Consider the following 22189-nt stretch of genomic DNA (forward strand, 5'->3'; position numbering starts at 1 on the left):
AAGGGGAACAGGACTTTTATTGGGGAACAGTGTATCAATCTTAGTTGTGGAGGGTGCCCTTCAGCTTCAAGCTGTTATCCTTTCAGTCTTAGTTGTGGAAGTCGCAGCTCAGCTCCAGGTCCAGTTACCATTGCTAGTTGCAGGGGGCGGAGCCCACCATCCCTTGTGGGACTCGAGGAGTTGAACTAGCAACCTTGTGGTTGAGAGCCCACTGGCCCATGTGGGAATCGAACCGGCAGCCTTCGGATTTAGGAGTATGGAGTTCTAACTGCCTGAGCCACCGGGCCAGCCCCTCTCCCTTCTCTTAACCTCCTCAACAATTATCCAGTAGCTTACCACACAGTTTAGCTCTGCAGTTATTTTACATGTGCTAGTTCTTTTCTACCAACTGAGTAATAATTCATTTGATAAGGGGTTGTCTTTATTGCAAGTTCTAAGTCTAACACTGGTTATTTCAAGTATATTCACCAAACATTTATTATGTTTCAATTTCCAGGCTCCACACTATGAACTTCTAAAAATATAAAGTTTAGTGAAACATAATTCCCACCCACAGTTGCTTGGAATATACTGAGGAAAACTTACATAAAAATGAATGCCACTTTATGATGTAGGGTCCCTTCATATATCTGTGTATCACGACATTGGGTCTCATGATAACCCTATGAGGAAGGTCATTTCTCAAAGGAGCAGGCTGAAGTCCAGATCCCAAAGCCACACAGACAGTAAATGGTAATGTGAGGGCCAGAGTCTAGGTCCAGGACTTTCAATGATAACTGGATGCCTAATCAAGGGACCTCAACACAGTCAGAGAACTGAACACACATTCTTTGAACTCTCATGTGCCAGACACTGAGTTGCTAGAGAAACAGTGGTTGGTTGCTTTGGATGCTCCCCAAAGGAGATCCTGAAACAAGGAATTTGTCACAGGTAATTTACTTAGTAGATGAACACAGGAAGCAAAAGGGACAAAGGAAAGAAAAGTGAGACAGGGAACTGAGAAAACAGTTAAGGAGGCCACTGGGGCTCAATTCTGCTGGACACACTCTGAGACCTTAAGAAACTTGGAGACAGGAAGGGGGTATATCTGAACATCATCTCCTATCCACTATTAGCTGAGGATTTCAGGGGAGAGGGAGTATCCCGACACCTGTTCTTAGTTGCCTTCAGGCAGGGAACTAAAGACAAACAAGCTCATGGAGTGGGAGGGTGCAGGCCTGACAAGAAACTTTCTACCACAGGTGTAGATTAATTCAAAGGACGGCAGAGAAAATATTGGGCAGACCATGAACATTGTCTGCTACAGCAATGAGTAAAACAAACATGCTCAAATATGGCTTTGCTGTCTTGGAATTAATATTCTCAGAGTAAAAGCTTACATCAAAGTGTAATGGGAACACAAAGAAGGAAGATAATAATCTAGATATTCTGTATGTTGATGCTGTCATGAGGTTTTCCATCCGCCAACCTCACTGTCAGACACAGGACATACAGACACACTGCTCTATAATAATCGAAATGCTTCATGTTCATGTATCAAGACACATCTGCTCTAGTATACAAGTGCCAGTAATGATTCCAGGAGAAGTAATTGTGCTAGCCCACCCTGAGTAGTAACACTTTGTGTTCTCTCCAGTGGCGTTCTTGGCCACAATCACTATCATGGTAAAAAAATAAATAAATACACACACACACACATATATGCATATATATATGTATATATATATATATATATATATATATATATATATATATATATATCACTCTTATAAACATCAGTACCAGAGAGAGTTTATAAAAAATATGTTATATGAATGTTGGCTATAAAACAATGTTTACAACCTATCAAATTGCTTCCTTCCATAAGTATCCCTAGTAAATATCTTATACCCCAAACTCCACTTCAGCATCTGCTTCTGGAGAATCCAAGCTGTACAAAGAAAAGTGGGGCAAATAGTATGCAATCTAATACTAAAACAAAACAAAGCAAAAAAAAATCATAATCTATAATACTCATAGAATATTATAGTTGGAAGTAACAAGAAATAATCCTAGTCCAATGTTTTCATTTAATACAAAACAAAAAAAGACCTGACGAGGTTAAGTGAACTGGCCCAAGGTGCAGTGACTTTAAGTAAAAGAAACAGTATTCCATTTAACTGGTCAATAATTTTAAATTATCATGATTCCTAAATGTGGGTTTTGGTGTGAGGGAAGGTGAACAACCATTAAAGAATTATCAGGTTGTTGTTGTTTTTTTAATTTAATCAATTTTAGAAATACTTGAAGACCTTCTGCATAAAATACCTGTACTAGGATACCCCACAGACCCAGCAGGCTGTGGGCATCATGGGAGTTATCATCATGCCACACAACATGTACTTACATGCTGTACTTTAGTCATTTCCAGGTAGGTAAACCAAGCCAAAAAGCAGGAGGTTCAAGAAGCCAATAAATACTTTTTCATTGAATCCTGAAGAGGTCCTGAAGAGTTTAATGTTGGAATGATAGCAACAAACTCAACTTTTCAAAGATCCTACCTGATCCATTTCCCAGGTTAGGGGACAGGAAGAAAAAAATTCCATCTTTCAAACAGATGCACACAAAGTCTTCCCCAAAAAGCAGACGAGTCCTAAATGCAGTCTGTACAACAGCACATATTTTTGGCTATGTTCACACAGTAAACCATGGAGATGCACTAGCTCTGATGGCTACCTGGACCAGGCAATCTGATCTAGTGTTTACTTAGTATAGTCACTGGTGGCTTCTTTGGTCAGGACTTTAGAGATGCTTACTATGTGCCCACAATCCAGCAAGGACATGTCCAATGCCATGGAACATTGCCAAATCAAATAAAACACAAAGCTCAGATAAGCCACACTGACCACAGCAACCACCGCATACAATAACACATGCCCTAGTTCCTGGACATAAACCACAACAAAGAACAGATGATAAGGACCATGATCCTACCTGCAATCCTCCAGCCCTTTCCATTTGCAAATTCACTCATTACTGGCCACAGGCTCATAAATATGGAGATGTGTATGAGAGCAACAGGAAACTATAAGTTCTGTAGAACACTGAAGAAATCATACATCCCCATTAGATGTTCTACATGTTGCAAGATGACAACAAGCAGAGTGAAGATAGTGGCAACAGAGCTGGTCAGAATCACGGGGGCAAAGCGTGGCCATCTTAGGTTCAGAAATCCCTCCATGACAAACTGGCCAAAATAGGTTCTGTCATGGTGGAGCTCTGTCCTGCAGCCAGGATCCCCACTGCCCAGATGTAGAGTGGAGCAGGCCTGAAGTAACATCCACCTTTATAGATGAACAACACCCCCTTTATAAATGTCCACAACCAGTGTTGAGTTATCATCAGGAAAAAGGCCAGTATGGGGACTGCTGCTATTTCTACAGAGTTCAATCACCTGCAGGTTCGTTTTCGCAAAAAAATGCTTCAGCATGAGTGAGACAACAAAGACATCGGTGATGAAGGAAACAAAGAGAGCAATGCAGGATTCAATGAAAAAGTACTATCGGCCTCTTGAACTTCATACTTTTTGGCTTGGTTTATCCATCTGGAATGGACAAGATGTTGTGTGGCATGAGAACAACTCCCATGATGCCCACAGCCTGCTGAATTTGTGGGGTGCCACAGCCTGAACTAGATGGCAGGAACATGCCCTTGAGCACCTCGCTCTTGTTGGGTCTCACTGTAACATACTCATTTCCAATTGTTAGGGCCATAACAATGATGAGAAAGCCAACTACTGGTTCTATCTTCCGCAAGCCCTATTTGTCCCAAAAGAGAAATGCAGTAGTGATGAGAGCTCTACCCCATAGAGGAAGCCTTCCTACAGACAGATCGATGGCAATGGCTGAGCCAATAAATTCTTGCCTATCTGAGCCAATGATAGCTAACTCCACCCTCAGCCATAGAATAATTCGTGGGGGATAAAGATGGTGATGTACTTCAGCAAGATGCAGCCCAGCAACCACTCCCAGTCTAGCTTCAAAAGTCTGGAGCAAGAGCCCCACAACAGTGGCCAACAGAAGAACCCAGAGCAACTTAAACCCAGCCATTGCTCCAGACTGCAAATCAGGTTCAGTGTTTTCTAGATCCAGGTAGTCAATGCTCTTAAGACCGCCTGGTCCCATGAAAGCCCAGAGTTTATGAAAGCTAAAACAAAATTACTCCTCCTTAGCAATAGTGATCTTCTCATCAAAGTAGGGGATGAAGGGCTCCTCTGAGTGCCTGGTGGACTGTGGAAGAGAGGAGTGACTGCAGGGTCGGTGGCACCAAGCCTGGCTGAGTCCCCACAGTCTTCAGAAGCATCATTATCTGGCATCTTCTGTTCAGGACCCAACACCATGGTGATCTTAGAATTGGATTCTTGCGCCTTACCAGCTCTGCAGTCACCGGACACGCTGCCGCACACTGGCGGCTCTATATCCTCCATTTCTTTTTAATGACTCATGCGGAGACACATAGTAATGAATCCTTTTCTCTCTGTGAAAAGCAATCTCCCTAATGTAGTAAAAATTATTACTAAATTTCCTTCTCCGTATTAAAAAATTCTAATTTATTTCATTTACATAAATTTTTTCACACTCTAATTTAGTGATTCTTTCATGAGGAGTCATGTCATGTATGTCTGTGCTTCTGGTTCACATTGAAATATTGGGAAAGAATACCATCAATCTAACTTTATAGACTTGCCAACATAAAACATGAAAGTTAAAAATCACATTAGTCCGGTGATTTGATACTAAAATAATTGAATTCCTGGAAAGATTTGATGTTAAAATGACTATGAGGTTTTTTTTCATATTTCCAAAAATATTTCTTCTGTACATGTCAAAAATACAAACATATCATACAGACTCTCACGTACTCAGGACCATCCACACACAGAATGACAAAGGACCATATAATCCTGGAAATACAAATAGCACATTATCACTGATGAAGTCTAAGTTTAGATGTTTTGTCTGAACTTTGAATTTGAACTGTAGCACAACAATGTAGCCCAAAATACATTTTAGATTCAATTTTCTAATTCCTTGTCTTGCTAACGAGCAGTAAGATTTTGAATTCCTATCTAAAACTCAGGCTTTGTAAATGCCTGAACCTCAATTGTATATGCAAATACCACACATTTTCATACTATGTGAAATAACTGCATATGCAAACAGGTAATTTGGCAATTAATGATTCATTTGCATGTGCAAACCCACAATTTTAACATGCAGATGCCAACTGGTACGTGTAAATATTTCATATGGACCCTATATGCCTAGTTTCTTTTCTCTTTTTAAAAGAAATCTACCCTTTTAATAGCTTGTCTTTTTCTTTCTATCTTTTTTATTTTTTTTTGCATTATAGAAAATCTGTTAATATTCCAGGAATATTCAGGTAGAGAAATATTTTAAATTTTAAACATGTTTGAAAGAAATACTCCTTTTTGCCCATTTTATCTTCACGAAAACAAAATCTGGTTATTTTAGTCCCAAATTTATCAGATACACTGTATATATTCAAGTGATGCCTGCATATGTTTGATTAGAAATATAAAATCATGACACAGCTGATTCAGTATTTATCATCTTAACACTTTTCAACCTGAAATAACATAAAAGCTTTTTTTTCTTCAAAAGACCAATATTTAAAGGGTGTTGATTTATGTAAATCAATAATTTATCAACTTGATGTCTTTCCTTGCTGCCAGCCAGATGCTTCTTGCTTTGCTCTGCCAGACAATGTCAGCTGCAACACATAATGGCCTCTGCTTCATGTAGAAATAAGAGCATAAATATTTTAAAAATCCTGCTACAGGAAGTAAGGAGGGTTGAGGTGGGGGTGAGAGATTTTACTGGTTTATTGTGCGAGTAGAACAAGTCTACATATTTTATGGGTTGGTTTTATCAGAAGTGGAGGCAGGGACGTTTCTTAGCCTGATTTTTATCTCCTAACAAGCCTGACAGACCAAAGTCTTTTCGTAGCAATTTGTTGAAGACATCTGGTGAAGCTTTCTAGGGGATGAACACACTGCAGAGTGTTCCTCTGGTATCAGTTGGCATGGCAACCAGTAAAAGACTATTCAACATCAGTAGGTTTCAAAAAGGTTGAGGCCTAGTTGAAAATCCATTTGGGCTCCTACCTGCAAAATTCTTTTGAAAATGCACTAAATCTTTTCTTAGGGCTCTAGAGACTGAACCAATATGTACAACTGTGGCACCTTCAATCTTAAATAATTTTCAAAACATGGGATTAATGATTCCAGTCACCAGAGGTATTACAGAAGATCTGGAATTACTGGCACTGTGCTAGAGGATATTAGTAGAAATATGGTTGTTGTTTCCCTTTGTGTCTTATCATGCAGCAAACAAAATGTTAATTTCAAATGTCTATAAATTCTAAATTAACAGGGTCAAATGAAGGGAAGAAAAATCTTTACATGTTATTTTAAAAATCATATATATTAATCCTAAAGACCTAAATATGATTAATGCTGAAAGTAAATAGTTTATTGTAAAATATTTATGCCATCAGAAAATTTTAATGTAGAAGGTTTCTTTTAAAAATCATTACTATTGTATGCTAGAATATTCCAATTCAAGGACATTTTTTATATTATTATAATCAGTTTAAGCAATATGCTTTGCTGTCAATTGAGTTATAATTCTTTGATAATCAAATAAACACTAACAAGGACTTTGGTGGTGTACATACAATTTTTATAAACTGTAACTAAGCTAATGTAATATTGACTAAAATAAAAAGTCCCCATGTAATTTTATCCAAAAATACTTGTATTACATTATAGGTTTATAGCCAACTTTCTAAAATGAAATGAAGTAAAGAAAGAAAGGAAGAAAGAAAGAAAGGAGGGAGAGGGAGGGAGGGAGGGAGGGAGGGAGGGAGGGAGGGAGGGAGGAAGGAAAGAAAGAAAGAAAGAAAGAAAGAAAGAAAGAAAGAAAGAAAGAAAGAAAGAAAGAAAGAAAGAAAGAAAGAAATAAATTCCTAAAAACCTGCCCTAAAATACCGGGGATGTCAAAAAAAAAAAAAAAAAAATGTATACAAGTGGACACTTGGGTCAACATTGCTTAAGCAGTAGTTTTTTGTAATCAGAAGTGTCTGGACGCTGATGGTAACCACTTTGAGCACCTCTTGTAATTGCAGAAGTCAAATGTGACTTGTATTCATCTTTTGTCATTTGTATATTTTGAGCATTGCAATTTTAATACAGACTTCCTTTCTTAAAATGTGTATACATTTTTTTGGCACCCTCTGTATATAACATGAGAAAAATAAATCACAATGTTCTCTATCCTAGCCCAGACCATGAGTTAGAATTTAAATATTTCATTTAAATTACCCATTCAACAAAGGGTAGTCAGCAAACTTAATTTTTAAATAAAAAGATGTTAATTAAAATTCAATTAATAATGTTTTTCTTGAATGACTGGATTTCCAATGACCCATAAAACCTGTGTTCTGGAGCCCGATAATAACCACTACTACCATCACCACAATATATAGAACAGATCTATAGCAAGGTCATGTAATGCCAATGCTGTTCTCTCCCTTACCTCAAAGATAGTGTGAGAATTAATGAGATGATCCAGGAAGCTCTGTGAGTTACTTAAAATCATGCCATAAAGCATATTCAAAGAGGAATTTATTTTTTAATGTACAAGTAATTGTGTTACACTATATTACATTCTATTGCTTCAGAGGAAATGGAAATATTTACAAGTGCTGATTCAGTCTGCTATAAGAGACAGGAAGATCTGACAATGGGTATAGGGACAATGATCTGGATATTTATCCTGTTTCTAACCCCGATCTTCTGAATGATAGGACACTTTCTTCTTTTTTCTATTTTTTTTAAATTTTATTTTATTAAATTTATTGGGGTGACAATTGTTAGTAAAATTACATAGATTTCAGGTGTACAATTCACTTTCTTCTTCTAATCTCTTAAATTTCCTCTCAAGAGAATGGAAAAAAGAAGGCTGCCCTTGCTTCTCCACCAAATTGTGGTAAAGAAAATAAATTTTGTGTGACAAAATTTTGAAAAGTATAGAATTCAAATATATAACTTATTGTTGCTAATAAAATAGGCATGTATAAAACTGAAATTTTTGGATAAAAATATTTAACATAATCAAATAATACCATTAAATTTCTGAGGCATTTAGAAATTCAGAACTTTCAAAGCTTCTGCAGTGAGCGCTGAATAGCAATGTTTTCCCATGGATCTAGAAGCAAAGGTGTTTCCTTAGTGTCCTCTCCACTCCCCTCCGCTCCCCTTCTGTCATTCCCTTCCCCCACTCCTTTCTCCTTCTCTTCTCTCTTCTCCTCTCCTCTCTTCTCTGTCACTCAAAATTGCAAAGGAAGCTACTGGCTGCTGTGCCATGACTACAGTGAAGCTAGAAAAGGAAAGTCGTTGCTCACTCTCCAAAGTCTATTGATATGGAGTTCCTTGCTTTACAGTGGCCAGTACACAGAGCATACAATTCAGTACAAATGAGGAAACTGAGTACAAATGAGGCTGAATGAGGTTAAGTAATTAGTCTAGAATCATAATGGTCATGAAAGGATTTAAATTTGGTTCTATCTCCGATCTTGCATATATTGGGGCAAATCCGAAAAGCCAGAAAAGTGGCTTTTTTCTTCATATTTATTCAAATAAAAAATAAATGTTCTATATGGGTCAATGAATAATAATGTATTGGTGAAAGTCATAAGGAGGAATCTGTTCTGACTTCCTGCTCCTAGTCCCACAAACTGGCTACATCAAAGGGAGTCTTACAAGCGCCCAGAATGCTAGGCCACTCTTCAGGCATCTGACAGGTCACTGATGCTAGAAAAACTGCAAAACTCTCAAAGTAATCTCAAAGCATCTGCACCTTCTGCTGTGAAAACGTAAACCAACAAACAATGGCAATAATGACGCACAATGCTTTGATTCTTCTGCTCTGCACCACTCCTCACTTGCCAGCCTTTGGTAAATGTGCTGCCCCTTCCCCTCCAGCAGATGCATTCTTCTCCAACCTTCTGACACAGGACGTTCAGGTCACTGGATTGAGGGACAAAGGATGGAAAAAAATAGAAAATCAGCATGACATATGAACTTAATTTAAGTGGACTAAAATAAATTTTTAATTAGAACATATGTTGAATACATGGCCCTGGGGAACTGACATTTGTGCTTCATGTCATGCTAAAATTGTTTCAGACGGTGTTGCAAGTACTGAATCTATCACCAAGGTGAAGTTCCAAAGCCAAGCGGGCTTCAGCTAAACCTCCCTTCAATTTTCCAGGATGCTAGGAAAATATTGTTGCAAAAACACAAGTATAGCTCACCAAGGAAAGTTTGGGTGGAAGAGAAATGTATAACACAGCCTGGAATACAACCATGTATGGATTTCGAGATTTATTCCATGCTGAGCCTTCAGATGTGTTATTCCGTCATGGTTTCAACCACCACACACACAGGACTACCTAGAGCTCCAAACCTAGACATGAAGATTTATCTTCCACCCAAATCTGCTGCCCCTCCTAATCTTTATTCTCGGAAATAGGAACATCATCTACTCAGTGCTTAGTAATTGACCCCCCATGAAATGCATATAGCCCATTCAGCAAAAAATTGGGAGGGAGGAGGGTAGATGTCAGTATGGGTCAAAAGCACACCAATAGATCAATAAATTGTAAAAAGGAAGGATATGGTATTATCATCGTCTCAAAGTGAGTCAAGTACCACACTGGTACTTGAGAACTGGAGACTCAGAATTTTACCAGTATGTTGAATTCCAATTCATGGCACCAATATTGGGTGTCAAAATACAGTTCTCTTGTTTGGTTTGTTGCTAACTTTAAAACTTGAATTAGATTCTTTATACAGTCATACACTTTAAACCCAGACAACACATATGAAAAAATAAATAGGTTTTTATCTGACTTTAATCAACAAACACTTATTGGGTACCAAGTACATTATTATCATAGTAGTGCTGGGAATATAGAAATAAATAAAACCATGGAGGCTTCTCGTCTCAGAGGCAATACTCAGACTGTGGGGAGGAGGGGAACCCACTGGCTGCAGCACAATGTCCCGAATGCTAAGGGAGCATGAAATAGGAAGTGATCTGTTCTGTTTGAGAGGTCAGAGAAAGGTTACACAGAGGAAGTGATATTTGAGCTGCAATTTAAAGGATGGATGGGCCTTAGTTGGATGGAAAAGGGGCAGGAGGAAGGGAATTCCAGGGAGAGGAAAAGGCAACTGACCAAAGAGCATAAGCCTTTTTTCTTTTTGGAAGGAATATGAAATAATGGGAAGATGATATTCTAGAATGTAAATTTAGAAAGATAGCCTGTGACCTTTTTGTTTAGGACATTTGATATCATGTATGGACTTTGAGACTTATTCTCTAGAAAATGAGGAAAGTCCGTAATAATAGCTTGCCAGTCAACAACGCCTTTAGTGCCTCTGAGGAAGAAGAGGTAAACCAAGAGTTTCTCTCTGACCTGCAAATTTGAAGTCATCATCTAGAGAATAGGGACATTGGAAGAGGCAGTGGGAAGAGCATTAAAAGAAACCCCAAGGTCGGGGCTGGCTTGCATTCATTTAGTCTTTCGCTTAATAAATGTTTACTGAGCACTGTACTGTATACAGCAGAAAAGCTGGATTAAAAAAAAAAAAAATCCAGTGGCTACCCCCTGAGGAAATATCCCAGTATTGAGAAAGGGAATGGAGTGGAGGCAGCATATGCCTTAAGAGTGAAATGTACAGGATATTATAGGAAGTGTACCTACCTTTGACCCACTGGTGAAGGTTTTCTGGAAAAGACAATCCTTGAGCTAAATTTGAATTGATAAATAAGAATTAACCACCTAAAATCTATTTATTTTAAATCTATTTATTTAAAGCTCCCCGGGTAATTCTAATGTGCAACCATGATTGAGTGTTACCAAATGAGATAATCTCTAAGGTCATTTGTGAATAGATATTCAAGACTAACCCGAGCATAAATTGCAAATAGCAGAAAATCTATTCAACAATGTCTTCCATTCTGTTAGCACTTCCTGTTTCTGCACCTCAAACCCAGTGTCCTCATGCTACCCAGTAATCCCCACTAAGACACTTACTCATATTTTGTAAGTGCCCAGTACCAAAGATTTTTCTCCATATTCAATAAAAAAATGTGCCTGGTTTACATCCAATTCTATCAGAGTGTTCGCTGCTGAGAAGCTATCCTTTTTGATTAATTCTTCACAAAGCTCTTTCTTAGTTTACCTTTTACCATTTTCTTCCTTCACAATCCTCAGTTTCAGGTAAAGGGTTCTCTTAAGTGACTCCTAATTGTTTTTTGAGGTGTACAAATTTACAGGTACTTAGTCCCCTTTCTACATGTTACCTCCTATCTAAATTTTTCCAATTTTCTAAACCCAGTTCACCTCTTACTATTTTTATATCTGCCTAGACTTTGCTTTCCTGAATTTATCTCACTATTCTTCAGTAATATTTGCATAATTCATTTATTTTATAATTAATTATTCACTTCCCTGTATGATCTCTTATTGTTGTCTAAATTATTAATAAATGTTCCAACATGATTACCTTGTTTGGGAAGAATTGAATAGAAAAGAAAATTAAATAAGAAACTAAGTAGGATAATTATAAAGGAAATAAATAAGTGTAGAGGATGAAATAATTTAAAACAGCCAGGAGCTATAGAAGTGTACTTTATTTATCCATTCATTCATTCATTTGACATATATTTATCAATGACCTGCAATATGCTGGTTTTGTTTTAGGTGCTACAGATTTCGAGGGAAAAATAACATTGGAAATATGGATTTGTGAATTCTATTAGGGTGAACAGACAATATATAACTAAAATGAATATGTATGTAATATGCCATGTGGTAATAAACACAATGAAAATTGAAAAAGCTTGCTAAGGCCACAGATAGATGGGTAGATGGAGAAGCCCTCTTTGGGCCGTGTAGATCCTTCCATGATTTATGTTATGATTTTTACGTAGGGATAGATTAGTTCATGTGAGTCTATTTTCTCATTCTTGGAAATGATAAGAATACATTACCCCTTTTCAGAGAAAAACTTAATTGGCTGTGATTATGGCAGAGTACCAAGAAAGCAGGATAACTCTATTGTACTGGTTTTCAAATAGGTCATCCCTATTCCTAAACATTTATCTATAACTTTCTTCAATTTGTGTGTAGAAAGAGTTTTCTCACATTTGACAGGTATTTTGTTATAGGTATTAAATTTATTTTTGTAAGAGAAGTAGCTTTAATGACTTAAAAGTTCTGGTATTTATATTATTTATATATACCGTGTTTCCCCGAAAATGAGACCTAGCCGGACAATCAGCTCTAATGTGTCTTTTGGAGCAAAAATTAATATAAGATCTGGTCTTATTTTACTATAATATAAGACCAGATCTTAATATTTTGTAATATAATATAATATAATATAATATAATATAATATAATATAATATAATATACCAGGTCTTATATTATTTTTTGCTCCAAAAGACGCATTAGAGCTGATTGTCTGGCTAGGTTTTATTTTTAGGGAATCATGGTATATGTATATGTTATATATGTATTCATACATATGTTTATATATGTACATACATATATATACATGCATATATATGTCTACACACATACACACACACACACAGTTCGACTTCACTAGGATTTTAAAGTTTTTCTTAGTGACAATCTCCCACAAATATTTCACAGGGAACATCAGTGCCAAAGCACATCAATTTGAATAAAACACCAAAAAATTATGTTGAAACACCTATTAGCAACTATAAGAGAATAAAAAGTCAAGAGTGAAAGAGGATAATTAAAGTATTTTTTCTTATATTTTGTTAACCTCCAAACGAAATGGCAAACAATATAAAAGAGTTGAAAATGTAAAGTAAAAAGTTGTGTTAATTTCCTTCTAAACACATAAACGTAGTGTGGTCTAAATTTGATGGAAAGTCACAGGCCAGTGGCTTTCCATCAAATTTAAAATCAAACCCGGTTTGCCATTTCTGCTGCTGACAGAAAATGTCATTGCTAGGAAATAGGGCAGCAAGCTGCTGGCTCCAAAGCATCAGCACCTCAGAGACAGATGAGGAGAAGAGGCCCAATTGTAAACAGAAATGACCTGTGCCCTAGAAGAATATGTGTGACTTCCTGGAGCCTGTTTGTGTCTTTTGGGGCTGGAAGGGCACTGGAACAATCTTAGGGGAAAGTATTCAGTTCCTTAACACAGCATGTCACATTCTCAAGAGAAAAAACAATAATAAGGGGAAGAAAGAGTCAGAGTGGTATATACTATTCAAGTTCTGGTGGTGATTTTTCATATTCGCAGGCAGGTAATAAGGAGTCATGAGACATTTTTGTACAGTGCGTGATTTTGAAACTCATTTGAAAAAATATGTGTATGTATGTGTACGTATGTGTATGTATATGATTTATATGTAAATATTTACATAGTACATATAAAACACCTAGAATCTTCTAGCCACAAACAACTGGGTATATATTGAGAAGAAATTTGTATTAGGTTGTTGCGAAAAGTAATTGTGGTTTTTGCAGTTATTTTTAACCTTTTAAACCATAATTACATTTACACCAGCCTAATAATTTTCCTGTGTGTATATGTGTATGTGTGTGTGTATGTATATGTATACAGGATGGATATGTATTATATAAATTCACATGGTATACATATACAGCCATAAACTCTAAAAAATATTAAAATGTATGGCTGGAAAATTTCATATATATATATATACACATGCTATCTATGTGAAAGCATATATCTGTGATCAATTTGTATTTCACTTGTTTTACCTAGGGATTTGTACTTGAGCAAAAAGGGTTACAGAGTCCATTAGCTGATCTGAATTTATGACAATAAATCCCTTGATGTTCAGCTATGGCAGGAATTACTCTCATCTAATGAGTAATAACTGTGGACAAGTCATGTGTCCCATTGGATTACTTGGATAAAATCACATTTAGAAGATGGCTAATTGTCTAAAATTTATCCAAATTCAATATAAATTTTATTGCCACTAATTGCTTTTACAGGTTTTGGAGCGTTAAGCATATTTAAATGTATATGTCATAGCACTCCTGTGCACATGTAATACATGAATAGAATAGTCACTACTAGCCAATTGAAGCTTTTCAGCTATTTTAATAATTTAACATTAAATCATTAAGACTTGAAATATAACTTTCCATTTGTAGAACTGTGACAAAATGATTTTTAAATTAAATATGTTTGTCATAGGTAGTCTATTATTGTGTTGCAGTTTTGACGTGCCTTAATTGTAATATCAGTTTTACCAGCAAGGACAAATATATTGTTACACCCGTTACTATTGCTGTAGTTTTATTCACATTGTCCTTCTAAAGCTAGCTAAACGAATTTATCTAGGGCCAGCTTACTAAACAGCCCATTGCAAAATTGTATGCATCTTAACATAATTCCTTATTTGAAATTGCATATATAAAATTAGTGTTGCTGTGGAGTAAACAAATTTAAAAATCATAAAAAATATATAATTTTTAGCAAAATAAATGAGCAATATCATAGCTAAATATGTAAATAAGCATGTACTCTAAAAAGATTTCTATAGGAATTTTAATGCTTTTCCTTTATTAAATGAGCTGATATAAAACATTAAAAATATTCAGAGTTTTTGGGTGAGATATATTTATATTGAAATATTCTTCACAATGGAAAAAACCTGAGGTAAAATGATTAGACTGAGAAAAAGATTGAAAAACATAATTAAATAAGTAAATATATATATTTCCTTAACCAAAAAGTCAATGAGTTAGCCATTCTAGGTCAAATGGCAGTTTGATCAATCTTCCTACTGCAAACACATAGAAAATAACTGATCAAATATAACAATAATATATAAATACATAACTCGGTATGTATACTGAGAAGATAAATGTCCATGGGCCAGAAACAGAGAGGGAGATCCTGGTGTGTAGTAAGGACTGTACCTACACTGTCGTTGGAACCCAGACCTTGAAAGAAGTCATCTCAGTCAGGTCACCAAAGCTCAAGTGAACATAGAGCTGAGTATACACTCTATGTGCTGGATGGTTAGAACTGCAGATGCCCATAGGAAGCCTATGGCCTTACTCTGTTCATGGATAGGACCGAGAATATCAACTACTAACCTGGGAAAGAGGTAGAATCACCCAAAAGAAATTAAAATCCCCAACTGTGGAGCCTGATCTGCACACATGATAGGCCTGGGCTCTAGGTGACTTAAAAACCTCTTACAGGGAGAAGCACAATGCAGAACAATCCCTGGAAACATAAAATGACTAAAATGAATTAAGGCCACACGAGGAAAATCAGTAACATGAAAGAGAGGCTGGACCCAACAATTTAAATAAATTTATATCCAAAGAAATAATGATGGTAAAACAATTTGGAAAGGACTTTAACATAGAATGTTTAAAATTTCTAAAGCTATAATAGAGGAAATAGTCCCCATGAAATAAGGGAAACATAACCCATTAAAAAGTAAGAAATTATTATTTTAAAAGTACAGGCTTCTATGAAAAATTATGTATTAGAAATACTAGACATGAAAAACATGGTCAAAACATTTTTTTAAATAATAGATTAGATTAGATTTAAAGACACCTAGAAACAACTAAAGAAACAGTGATTGGATTGGAAGATAAAACCTACAATACCTGCAGTAATGTGCCACAAAGAGCAACAAAATCTGAAAGAAAAATTAAGATATATGCAAGATTAATTAAGAACTCCATTTTATATCTAACCTTTTGGAAGAAGAAAATGGGGATATATATGAATAGACAATATTCAAAGGATTTATGGCTAAGGATTTTCATATTATTCTGGGCACATTGTAACAAAATTGCAGGATACTAGAGATAAAAGAAATCCTAAAAGCCACAATAAAGAAGAGTCAGATTACTTACAAAGAATTGCAACAAAACCAACAGCAACTAGGATGCCAGAATACAGTAGAGAGATAGCTTTAAAAACACTATAGAGAAGCAAAACACATGAAATTAAGGGTTGTTTTTTTTGCCCAGCAAAATAATGGTTTCAGAGGGATGATGTAATGGGCATTTGTTATATTTTTTGACTGCTTCTTTCTAAATTTGAACAAGAAACAAGAAGCAAAATGTAAGTAGAAAGAATGTGAGGCAACAAGCAACAATGAGAAAATAAATTAGTAAATTCAGACATATCTAAATGAGTATAGGTCAAAATAAATTCAGATAATAAAATATACAGATCAGGGTATATTTAGCTAAATTAATCTTTGTTATTTTTCTTAGAGTTTTCAACTCTTTTACAAATTATCAAAACATTGTGTAAGTAGATTTAAAACAATATTGGAAACATTAATACTAGAAACAAACTTAAAGAAAACTAAAAACATTAATAGCAGGAAAACTACAGAAAATCAGAGAATGTAGTAAAAAAAGATTACCACTTATAAATGGTGAATTAGAAAAATATATAAATGATGATAAAATATAACTACAGGAGAAAAAGAAGATAGTCTAAACATTTGTAAAGTTGTTGTTTCTAAACAAAGATAAGAAAAATACAATAGGCATAATAATCATGAGACAAGAAAAAATGTACTAAGCTGAATACACACCCAAGTCTTCAATTTATGCAAAGAGAATGAAAATATATGTATACCAGTTATATTTTCTGAACTTCTAGAATAAAAAATATCTACAAGAAGCAAAAATGGTAGCCTTAAAATAATAGAAATCAAGCTTGGTTGAGGCATATCGTTTATAATATTAAATGCTAGAAGACAATGGAGTAACTAAAGGACAAAATTATATGGCTTAATTTTCAGTATTCTGTGAAGTTGTTGTTAATAGGATGAATCAATCAAAGGTACTTTGATTTATGTAAGGATTCAAAAAGTATTCCACCTAAACACTTTTTCTGAATAAAGTCTCAATCAGTGTAACTGATTGAGAAAGAAACCAAAATAGGTTGAAACTAGAAAGTATAAAGAGACTGATAATGATTATTGATAGCAACCATATATTTATTTAAACTCATATATATATATATATATATATATATATATATATATATATATATATATATATATATATGGTTTCAGAACAGAGTTTAGATGCCAAAATAAAAAAGATGAATAATGCAAAAATTTTTATGTAATATATTCTTTTGAGTCTGGAATCTCTAACCGAAATATACAATATTAGGAAAAGATTTAAAAAGAGTAGAGAAACTCGCATAAGCAGAAATTCAAAAGTTAGTATTTCACTGAAGACCTGATAAGTAGAGAACTATTTTTTAAAGATTTTAATGAAAAGATAATCACTAAAATAATGATTATCAAATCAGTATAATGGATAAAGAAATACATCTTTGATCCAAAATATGATTTCTGAAAATAAACATAGAAAAATGGAAGGCATAAATATGTGACATACATGACATGTGACATACATTACATGTGAAAATAAATATTAAGGGGTTAACTCTTCTATTAAAATTTTAAAATGTCAATTGTTAGTAAAATTACATAGATTTCCGGTGTACAATTCTGTATTACATCATCTATAAATCCCATTGTGTGTTCATCACCCAGAGTCAGTTCTCCTTCCATCACCATATATTCGATCCCCCTTACCTTCATCTCCCACCCCCCACCCCCCGTCCCCCTTACCCTCTGGCAACCACTAAACTATTGTCTGTGTCTATGAGTTTCTGTTTCTCATTTGTTTGTCACCCCAATAAATTTAATTAAAAAAAAAAATATATGGTGATAGAAGGAGAACTGACTCTGGGTGGTCAACACACAATGGATTTATAGATGATGTAATACAGAATTGTACACCTCAAATCTATGTAATTTTACTAACAATTGTCACCCCAATAAATTAAAACAAAACAAAAAAACAAAAAAAACAAAAAAAACCATTTTAAAATGTCAGCCTCATTCATAACCCAGAAATCTACCATCTATAAGAGGTAAATCTAAAACTAAATGACATAAAGCTTTAAAAAAAAAAAAAGGGTGGGCAATAATATATCTTACAATCTTAAACAAACATAAGTAGCTCGGGTTCTGTCTTAGTATAGCCAAGATCTCATTACACTTGTGCTGGCTCTAGTGGACCAGGGTTATCAGGGGAAGCAAGCTGTTATTTCTTGTAACTGAAAAATAATGTAACCATTGAAAGGAGAAAAAAAGGCAATCTGGACAGACTGTCTATCCAGAAAACCCTAAATAATCAATTACAAAAATGTAAAAAAAGAAAAAACAACAACAACAACAACAACAAAAGCAATGCATTTAGTAAGTTAGATGTTTCAGAAATCAAGGAGAGTTAAGTATCAGTAATAATGCAATGCAATGCAATAAGTAATAGCATAATAGCATCACAAACCATTCTTCAATTTTCAACTATATATGGGAATGCTCTAAATCTATCTGGAAACTGCTGACAGTGGTACCTACAGAGCTAACGTGTGTAGGAAAATTTAACAGGAATGTGCTGTTACCTGATTTTGCTGTTGCATTGGTGAGTAGATATTTGTGCAACATAACACAGCCAACATATAAGAAGCTGAATGGAACTATACAAATTTTTCCAGGTTCCTTGCCTCCACGGCAATTTTCAAATTGTTTCCTATTTCTTTGATAACTAGGAACATTAATTTATATATCCTAAAACTTTGACATATGTAGGTAAATTAAAATTTACCTACATATTAACAGGAGGTAACAGGACTGAAGCCCAGTTGAGGTTGATCAATTAAGAAAAGTATATTAATTCATACACACACACACACACACACACACACACACACACACCTCGTATTGGTAATAGTAAATAGAAAACCGTAAGCAGGAAAGAGATCAGATTCAAATGGAGAGTCTCAAAAGAAAAGAGGTAACAAAGGATTTTAGCCAACACCTCAATATAGTCTACTTTCTATTATTTAATAGTAGGCTGATAAATCTGTTTGTAGTACATATGTTAATTTCTTTTGATTTTCTTTCCCTTTTCAGGTAATACATGTAATTAAAACATAACTTATCAAAGGGTCATTGGGATTTCTACTCTTTGAAGTCAATTTTCGAGAGTTTTCAACCAAGGGTTTAAAAAAATTGAAAGAAGATAGAAAATTCTAAATTTGGAGATTCACCATAATTTAACGCATAATTTGGTATGACAATAAATAGTTTGGAATATCAAGGTTAGGGGATAAAAGGAAGAAAACAGTAGCTAAAAAAAGAAAGCTTTTTTTTTTTTTTTTTTTTTGCAATCAATTGAAACAGGTTGAGTTGTTTAAAGGAGTTGTGAGTGGTTATTTTAGAAGTGAAAGGTCAGGTACAATGTGATAAAAGCTTTTTGAAATACACACATGAATGTCCCATAGTGCAAACCAAAATGTCATATATTGACCAACATAAATAATGTGAGTAACTTAAAGAAGTTTTGGTCAACAACCTGGTTATCAATCCCAAATGGTGGACAAACTTGAAAAGCATGTGTTTCAAGTGTAAAATGATGAAAAGGGCTTATCAGAAGAAGAAAAATGTGGAAGGTAGGCTTTTTTGAATAGAGAGAAATAGAACTTAGAAATATGCAAAATGTGATGGAACGTTGAGGGGCAAATATCAATGCAAAGGAAAAAAAATTTTCTTTTTCAGGAAGAGAAATGAATTAGGCTTAGCTAGTAGAACTAACCTTACACACAGTGTACAAAACACCATACAAAATAAGCATCTGTGAGTTCAAGCAGCTAAATGTAAAAAAATAGTAGCATAAATATTTCAAAAGTATATAGGCCCATGTTATTTTCTCAGAGAATGAAAGACATTATAAAGACATAAAATAAATATGAAGATAAAAACTAATAAGTCAAAAGAACAAAATATTAAACACTAAAAGACATAAAACACAATAGGAAAATAATTTGCATTGTATATACCAATGTTACCTTTCTTATATACAGAGCAGCTGCAGTCACTAAAACACACATATACATATACATTGACTAACAAGCACAAGAACACAGGTATAAAAATATTACATTTTGCAAGAAAAAGAAATTCCAAGAGAAAATAGATGAATGAAAAGTAAAAATCAACCAAATAAGGTGTTTGTTGTTTTTTTTTTTGGTATCAATATGGCAATTCAAAATAACCAACATTTAGTATTGATCAAAATGTAGGGCAGCCAACACCCTAACACCTCCACTGATGCAATCTCCCAGAAGAAAATATTTGAACTTCAATATCAAAAACAATTTTGTAACAGAAATGTATCATAAGGCGTAAGACCCATATAAAAATGTTTTCTACGTGTCATTCACAACAGTCGTACATAATAAGAAAAACAAGGAAATAATCCTAATAGCTGTCACTTAAGGTTGATTGTATTAACTATAATATATACATAATATGGGGATTCTATATTCATAAAAATAATATTAGAAAAATAAGTATATGATGAATATTTATGAATAGTCTTAAGAAAACCAGATGATAAAATATTTTAATAGTAAATTCCAAATATATTGAGTATACTATACATTCTATTGAAAAAATGTATAGAAAAATATATTGAAATCTTTTGAAAAAATATATAGTAAAATAGTAGCATATCAGTAATAGTAATTTCTGGGTGGTAGAATTTTGAGTATTTACTAAATTTTGTATAATAAACAAGCAATTACTTATAGATATGTTTTTTAAAAAGTTTTAAAAAGTTGAAATAACTTTGCAATGCATGCAAATAAAATAGGATGGATTAATAAATAGAAAGATAAATAGATTCATAGATATATGACCCAGAAAACACAATAAAATGCTAGTTGTACAATCCAGGTAGTAGGTAAGTGGATATTCACTATAAAATTCTTTCAATTTTGTGGTATGTTTGACATTTTCATAATAAAATGTCAGAAAATTTTAATTTTAAAGCTATAGCAAAAAATGCAATATGTCTATTATAATCTATTAAAATATATTTCTATTTCTTGCATATATTGCTATATTGACCTATTTAACCTGAGCATAACATTAAGTTATTTTATTATGTTTAGTAGTTTGCTGATTATAAGTCAGGAGGGGCAGGGAAAGGGATATCTTTAGAGCAGCAAACTCATAGATTGTGTAACTACAACATTAATAAGCTAATAGTTACGATGTAAGTTCATCCTCCCTTTGGAAAAAATAAGACTACATATGTTTTACAAAGCCCAGCTCTTTATAAGGACACCCGATTTAATTGTTGCTCAATTTTCCTGTTTTCTCTCTTAATTTTGTTCAAATCTGTTAATGCATATGTCATCACTGATAGCTCTGAACTTTTACCTACTCAGATAAGCGCCATATTCCCCTGTCGTGGTATTTTACTCCCTAATTGTGTGGCGCATACTGCCAAAGTCCCTTGCACATGACCTTGAGTTGGTCTGGGTCCTCATATGTTACTTCAGCCAACCAAGCCAGGACTCCCCAGGCCTGAACCTAAGAAATCAACCTGCATTGCGACTCGGCAGTCATCACTGTCTCTTTTCTGTGGCACTACTGAGATGGAACTTTGCTCTTTGAATATCATCACATCTGTGTTACCCTTGCTGATGAGGCTGTTTTGAAGTGAAAACAAAACTTCCTGATGTAGTAAGTTCAGTTGGCCTGCACAGGAGAGAGGCCTAGGCTCCAATGCAAATTCAGGAGAATGCTACTTCCACTGAGTTCATTGGCATCATTCCTTCTATAGCCTCTCTTGTTCAGGTTGAAACAAACCTCTGTTCCTTACTGCTGGGTGCTGGGGTACTTCACCAGTACAGCCCTAGAGAGCTGAACTTCATTGCCACTGTCCCCATCTTGGCTTTAGCACCAATTTAGCTATAAACACATAACGACTGCAATGCACATTCCTAACTCACCCCAACCAATCATGAATTTGTATAGACAATGCATCTTTCTTGTGTTTCATGCGTACATAACAACATTTTAGAAACTTTAGGAAGAAAATTATTTGGGTTCACTTTGACAGTTATTTTCTTTACCAGCAAGCACCCATCTTCCCTGAATCCCAAATCATCAGCCTCT

General features: G+C 34.6%; 1 pseudogene; it reads right to left on the bottom strand.

The window, feature by feature from the left end:
- Positions 1-2741: 2741 nt before the first annotated feature.
- On the bottom strand, positions 2742-4393 carry LOC109449688 (natural resistance-associated macrophage protein 2; annotated as a pseudogene).
- Positions 4394-22189: the final 17796 nt, after the last annotated feature.

This window comes from Rhinolophus sinicus, linkage group LG03 (genome assembly GCF_036562045.2).
Source record: "Rhinolophus sinicus isolate RSC01 linkage group LG03, ASM3656204v1, whole genome shotgun sequence".
NCBI lineage: Eukaryota > Metazoa > Chordata > Mammalia > Chiroptera > Rhinolophidae > Rhinolophus > Rhinolophus sinicus.